Source organism: Pristiophorus japonicus, chromosome 21 (genome assembly GCF_044704955.1).
Source record: "Pristiophorus japonicus isolate sPriJap1 chromosome 21, sPriJap1.hap1, whole genome shotgun sequence".
Taxonomy (NCBI): Eukaryota; Metazoa; Chordata; class Chondrichthyes; family Pristiophoridae; genus Pristiophorus; species Pristiophorus japonicus.
This window is the reverse complement of record NC_091997.1, coordinates 6,918,801-6,925,457: the sequence shown is the minus strand read 5'-3', so window position 1 is coordinate 6,925,457 and position 6,657 is coordinate 6,918,801. Positions and strand designations below refer to the sequence as shown.

Sequence of the window (6,657 nt, the reverse complement as noted above, 5' to 3'; positions counted from 1 at the left end):
GTGTCAATCAAGCGCGCGTGAGGCTGAAAGAGGCGGAAATGGAGCGGAAGTGGGAGGGAGGCGGCTGGAGTGCGTCAGCGCGAGCGGGGCGGACGGCTTGGAGCGAGGAACGGAGAGGATTTAAAAAAAACACCAACATTAAAGTGAGGAGGAAAAAAATAATAATAATAATAATAAACTAAAAGGAAAATAACCAAACGGCAGCGGGGGGCAGTTTTTGGTTTGGCCCTGAAGAAAAAATAATAAAACAACAAGGTAAGAGGCAACTCGAGCCGCCCGGCCTGCTGACAGGAACAATGTAGTTTGGAAGGCGATCTCTGCGGGCCGCTGATTTTCCTGAAGGGGGGTTGTTTTTTTTTAAATAAAATGTTTAATTATTATTTTTCTTCGTTTAAAAATAGGAATCAAATTGACTATAAATAAAAACAAGCCGCCGAGGGAAGCCCGAGCCCCGTTATTCGCACGTTGGCTGCACGCTGCGGGTTTCACTTTTACATTCGGGCGGTTTTAAAAAACATTTGCTTTTGAAATGAAATTGTGGAACTTTTTGTCAGGTGGAATTCTCCTGTTTTTTTTGGGGGGGGGGTCAAACTCCTCCGAATGTCTATTTTTATGGGTCCAGTTTAATAGCTTTTAATGTTTTTTTTTGGCATTGGGATGGGAGGAGGAGGAGGAGGAGGGGTGAGGGAAAGAGAGATTTTTGTGATAATTTTAAGGGGGGGTGTAAAAGTTTTTTACATTCTGAAGAGTTTTTTTTTATATATATATATATTTTCTGGATATTTAATTTTTTTTCAGGAAGGTGTTTGAAATTTGTAGTCATTGGTTTCCCCTTTGTGTGAATGTGTGTTAAATGTGTGTGTGTGTGAGCTTTGAAGTCTGTGTTCAGTCCAGTGCAGGGGACTGGAGTTGTTAACATGTTGATTGTTTTTGTCGTCTTGGCATTGAGCTGGAGGAGATGGTGAAAGGGGGCTCCGGGCTGCTGGGCCCATTTTAGCCTCCCCGATCTTTCCTCCGTCTGAAGGCGGAGGAGAGAGAGCTGTGCCGATAGGATCAAGAGAAAAGGGCTGGCTGTCAGTGCGCGCAGGGAATGAGATTTGAGGCCACTCGCATTGTATTTCCTGTCTCCAGAACCAGGTTCACTTCAGATTTTTTTTGTTGTTGCCGCCGTTGAGTGACCAAGTGGAGTGGAAATAAAATATAGAAATCTAATATTGTCTCTGGAATTACAGTATCATTGCATGTGGTGCAAATTGGTCCTCTTCAGTTCAATTCACAGCAGTCAAGGTTTGCCAGAGAAGTTCATACTGGCAGGAGTTTACAGTACTTTCATAAACAAAATTTTGCTATTATTATTATTATTGAAGGTTTATCTGCAGAAGGAGATGGAAGCTATTTTTGGCTAAGTATTTGTTTAAATCACTTTTATTTCTACAAAAATTCTGGCAATTTTCTGGGTTGGGGAATCTTTTTTTTTAAAAGAACTTTTTACCCAATTCCGACCAGCAGAAGGACAGGGTGATTCCAGAGAGGCATACACATCGTGTTAGTGATGTGTGATGACTTTATGTACAATAATGTCCCCAATGTGCATCCTGCAACCCATCTGCCAAATTTTGGAAGGATGGTAACCTTTACAAAGAATTACATAGCATCGACAGGACAGAAACAGGCCATTTGGCCCAACAAGTCTACGCTGGTGTTTATACACCACATGAGCCTACTCTCACTCTAATTACCTCTTCCCACCATCCCCTATATACCCCCAAGTTATTTATTTGATCTGCTTGTGGCTAACTTATAATTATGTCCCCTTTTTCTGGACTCACCCGCAGTGGAAACAGTTCTCCACATCCATCCTGTCAAATTCCTTCACATTTTTAAAGACCTTTATCAGGTCTGCTCAGTCTTCTGTTTTGCAGAAAATTGAACTCCAGCCTGTTAAATCTTTGCTGATAGTTGTGTCTTCTCAATTCCGATAACATCGCTGTACCTGTACTTTGAAATAAGTTCATTAAGCATATTAAGAGCCTGAGAGTTTTTAAGTAGTGTTTCATACCTGAGGTGCCAAAAGGAAAAGAAGACTGCATTCAAAGAGGCTGTGTGACAAAACCTAATGGGAAATATTCTGATTATTGGCCACCTAAGCATCAACCTGAAATACTCCACTTATCATCATCCAAGACTCAATTAAGCTAAGTAAAAGGATTTATGGTTTATAATAGAAATGGAACAAGAAAGAAATGAGTGTGCATTAACATGTATGCCATTAAGAGCTTTGTGAAACAGTAATATGCTCTGAAGCAGAATGTACAGAACTAAATATACTGGAAGAGCCTCGATGATGATTGCAGTGATGTGAACAAAATGCAGACACTGTATACTAAGATCACAATATATTCTTCATGGCACATACTGAAAAATAATATATCAACAATTATTTCATATTTGTCAGCTGTTAAAAATATTTGTGCTTCAAGATATTATGAGGGTGATGTGCTACTTTAAACATATACTTTATCAGTCAACACTTTCTTTTACAACCTAAATAGTTTGATATTTTGTGGTCAGAGAAACCTGTTACATTGAATCATAATCCTTTTATACCTGTGCTGCATTTTAGTGATAAATACTGATTTTTCTCAATTTACCTTTATTGGACTATAGTTTTCCCATGATTTTCTCCATCTTTTGATGCTTAAAAATAAAAAGCTGAAAAGCACTCAATGTTAAAATTAGTGATGATAAACTGACTTTGAAGGTCATGTTTTCAATCTCATTAGTTGCTGGAAAAAATACTTTGAAAAGGCATCTCTTTTAAAAACTTCTGATGAAACTCCTGGCAGTCTTTTAAAAGAGATAAAAAGATTCCAGATTAGTTTAGAAATGACTAACTACATTGATATTTCCCCACTCAATCATGATTGAGATACTTACGGGAAGCAGTTATACCAGATCAATATTTTTGATTTTCATTTTTTTGGTATATTTTTATAATTTTGTGTAACTCTTAACCCCCTACCTCCTCCATTTGCCTAGTCATGATATCTTGCATCTGAAATGGCAAGAGCATTGCCTGCAGCCTGAAGATGCCAGGAACTACCCAACCCCATTTACTTTACACCATCTGTAGCTGCACTCTAACAGAGAATGATAGTGCGACCACACCACTCCATTATGTTTGCCAGCAGTGTTGATTAAAGAAACAATTACAGTTGTGAGGAAGGATGATATGTTAGAAGGATCATCAAATGAGGTTATATGGGTTGAACTAAAGAACAAAAAAGGGGCAGTCACACTGCTGGGAGTGTACTATAGACCCTGAAACAGGAGATAGAAAAGCAAATTTGTAGGCAAATTACTGACCAGTGCAAAAACAATAGGGCAGTAATAGTGGGGGATTTCAATTACCTTAATATTAACTGGGATACTATCAGAGTAAAAGGTACAGAGGGCACAAAATTCCTACATTGCATTCTGGAGAACTTTTTTTTAGCCAATATGTAGCAAGTCCAACAAGAGTTGGAGCAGTTCTGGATTTAGAGTTCGGGAATGAAACTGGGCAGGTAGAAGGAGTATCAGTGGGAGAGCATTTTGGTGGTAGTGATCATCATTTAGTTAGTTTTAGCGTAATTATGGATAAAGACAAAGAAAAAACAGAAATAAGGCTTCTAAATTGGGGGAAGGCCAATTTTACTAGGCTGAGAAGTGATTTAGCAAAAGTGGACTGAAAACAGTTGGGTGAAGGTAAATCAGCGCCACAGCAGTGGGAGGCATTCACGAGGGAGGCACACGGAGTTCAGGATAAACATGTTCCCACAAAGAAAAAGGGTAGAACTGCCAAATTTAGAGCTCCCTGGATGACGAGGTGCATACAGGGTAAGATAAGGCAAAAGAGGGAAGCCTATATCCGATATCATGAGCTCAAAACTGTAGAAAGCCTAGAAGAGTATAGAAAGTGCAGGGGTGAAATTAAGAAGGAAATTAGGAAAGCAAAAAGAGGGCATGAAAAAATACTGGCAAGTAGAATCAAAGAAAACCCAAAGATGTTTTACAATTACATAAAGAGCAAGAGGATATCTAAGGAAAGAGTACGGCCTATTGGGGAGTTTTTGTGATTGGAAGGCTGTTTCCAGTGGGGTTCCACAGGGCTCAGTACTCGGTACCTTACGTTTTGTAGTATATATTAATGATTTAGACTTAAATGTAGGAAGCATGATAAAGAAATTTGCAGATGATACAAAAATTGGCCTTGTGGTTAACAGCGAGGAGGAAAGATCTGGACTGCAGGAAGATATCGATAAACTGGTCAGTTGGGCAGAAAAGTGGCAAATGCAATTCAATTTGGAAAAGTGTGAGGTATTGCATTTTGGGAGGGGGAACAAGGCAAGGGAATACACAATAAATGGGAGCATACTGAGGGGTGTGGAGGAACAGAGGGACCTTTGGAGTATATGTCCACAGATCCTTAAAGGTAGCAGGACAGATCGATAAGGTAGTTAAAGGAAAGCATTCCTTTATAGCGGAGGCATAGAATACAAGAGCAGGGAAGTTATGCTCGAACTGTATACAATACTAGTTAGGCCACAGCTTGAGTACTGCGTGCCGTTCTAGTCACCACATTACAGGAAGGATGTGATTGCACCAGAGAGAAGGTGCAGAGGAGATTTACGAGGATATTGCCAGGACTGGGAAACTTTAGCTATGAGGAAAGATTGGATAGCCTGGGGTTGATTTCCTTGGAACAGAGGAGGCTGACGGTAGATTTAATTTAGGTGTATAAAATTATGAGGAGCCTGGATAGAGTGGATAGGAAGAACCTGTTTCCCTTAGAATAACCAGTGGGTATAGATTTAAAGTAGTTGGCAGAAGGATTAGAGGGGAGATGAGGAAACCTTTCTTCACCCAGAGGGTGGTGGCAGTCTGGAACTCACTGCCTGAAAGAGTGGTCACATTTAAAAGGTATTTAGAAACATAGAAAATAGGTGCAGGAGTAGGCCATTCGGCCCTTCGAGCCTGCACCGCCATTCAACAAGATCATGGCTGATCACCCACCCCAGCACCCCACGCCCCCGACCCCCCCAGCCGCAAGGACCACATCCAACTCCCTCCCGAACACATCCAATGAACTGGCATCAACAACTCTCCGCGGCAGGGAACCCCACAGGCCAACAACTCCCCGAGTGAAGAAGTCTCGCCCCATCCCAGCCCCAAACAGCCCACCCCCCATCTCAAGACCATGCCCCCCCCAGCACCCAACCCACCCCGTCCCGTCAGAATCCTTCCCAAATGCCGAACACCCCCGGATGTCGAGCCCCCAGCCCCGGCCACCCCAGAGCCACGCCCCCGCGATGCCAACCACACCACATCCACCAACCGCCATCTGCGCAGTCAACCCGTCCACCCCACTCCGAACACTCCCCGCACAGAGCCCCCAGCCCCACCCCTCCATCACACTTCGCCCCCCCCCCCTCCAGACCTCCGCTGCAATGTGGCCCCTCCTGTCCCCCGCCCTGGGTTTCTCCGTTCCCCCACCCCCACCACTTTCCCCTCCATCCCCCGCCCCCGACTTCCCTCTGCCTCCCCACACAGGCTCCCATCTTGGGGGCGGTAACCTTCTGGGGCCGGGAATTTTAGCCCCCAGCGTGGAAGTCTTGCTCCCGCAGCAGAATTGGCCTTACCACCCCTCAATGGAAGCGGAGTGCAATTTCCCACACTCCACTTCCTTTGGGGGCAGTCACCGGGGCACGACTGGATGCTCCTGTGACAGTGTGAACTGGTGCTCTCTACTCTCTGTCCTGTGACAGTGGGAACTGGTGCTCTCCACACTCTAACCTATGCCAGTTTGAACTGGTGCTCTCCACTCTCTGTCCTGTGATGTGGATGTGTACTTAGAGCCATAATCTACAGGACTACGGACCTAGTGCAGGATGGTCGGATTAGGCTAGGTAGCTCTTTTTTGACCGGCATGGACATGATGGGTCGAATGGCCTCCTTCTGTGTTGTAATTATTCTATAAGTATGAGTTCATTGTCTGCTGAGTTATGATTCATTTACTTAAAAAAATCATTCCAGTGCCATCTTAATTATGTATTATAACGCATGCATTTCCCAAGGCATTGCTTACAGTAAGTGAGATGATGTACTGTCTCATAAGGATAGAAGTCATCATCCTGCAGCTGTAATTAGCTTCTTGAAGACTACGTTAAATTGGCAGATCCTGTAGTTCCTAATAGGCTAATTGCAGACTTGGGATTTTCTTGGTCTGTATAGCTCCATAATGTCACAAGTGCTCCCTGACCTACATTGGCTTCCAGTTAAGCAACGCCTCAATTTTAAAATTCTCATCCTTGTTTTCAAATCCCTCCATGACCTCGTCCCTCCCTATCTCTCTCATCTCCTCTGAACTCCAAACCATTGTTGACACCTTCACTGAAGCGTACGAGAGCCTGGGCCTCACATTAAATATCAGTAAGAAAAAGGTTCTCTACCAACTAGCCCCCGCCACGCAGTTCTGCTCCCTGGTGATCGAGATCCACGATGAGACCTTGGACAATGTAGACCATTTCCCATACATCGGGAACCTACTATCAGCAAAGGCAAACATCGATGACGAAGTCCAACACCGCCTTCAGTGTGCTAGTGCAGCCTTCCACC

The 6,657-nt window shown here is 43.4% G+C and overlaps 1 protein-coding gene across 4 annotated transcripts in view; it reads left to right on the top strand.

Moving 5' to 3' along the window:
* Nucleotides 1-68: 68 nt before the first annotated feature.
* Nucleotides 69-6,657, top strand: part of LOC139233791 (signal transducer and activator of transcription 5B-like) — a 183,008-nt gene continuing 176,419 nt past the window's right edge. For all 4 annotated transcript variants that reach the window (XM_070864320.1, XM_070864322.1, XM_070864319.1 and 1 more), the window contains exon 1: nt 69-255. The gene's annotated coding sequence lies outside the window, so the exon portion shown is untranslated. The remainder of the gene's footprint in view (nt 256-6,657) is intronic.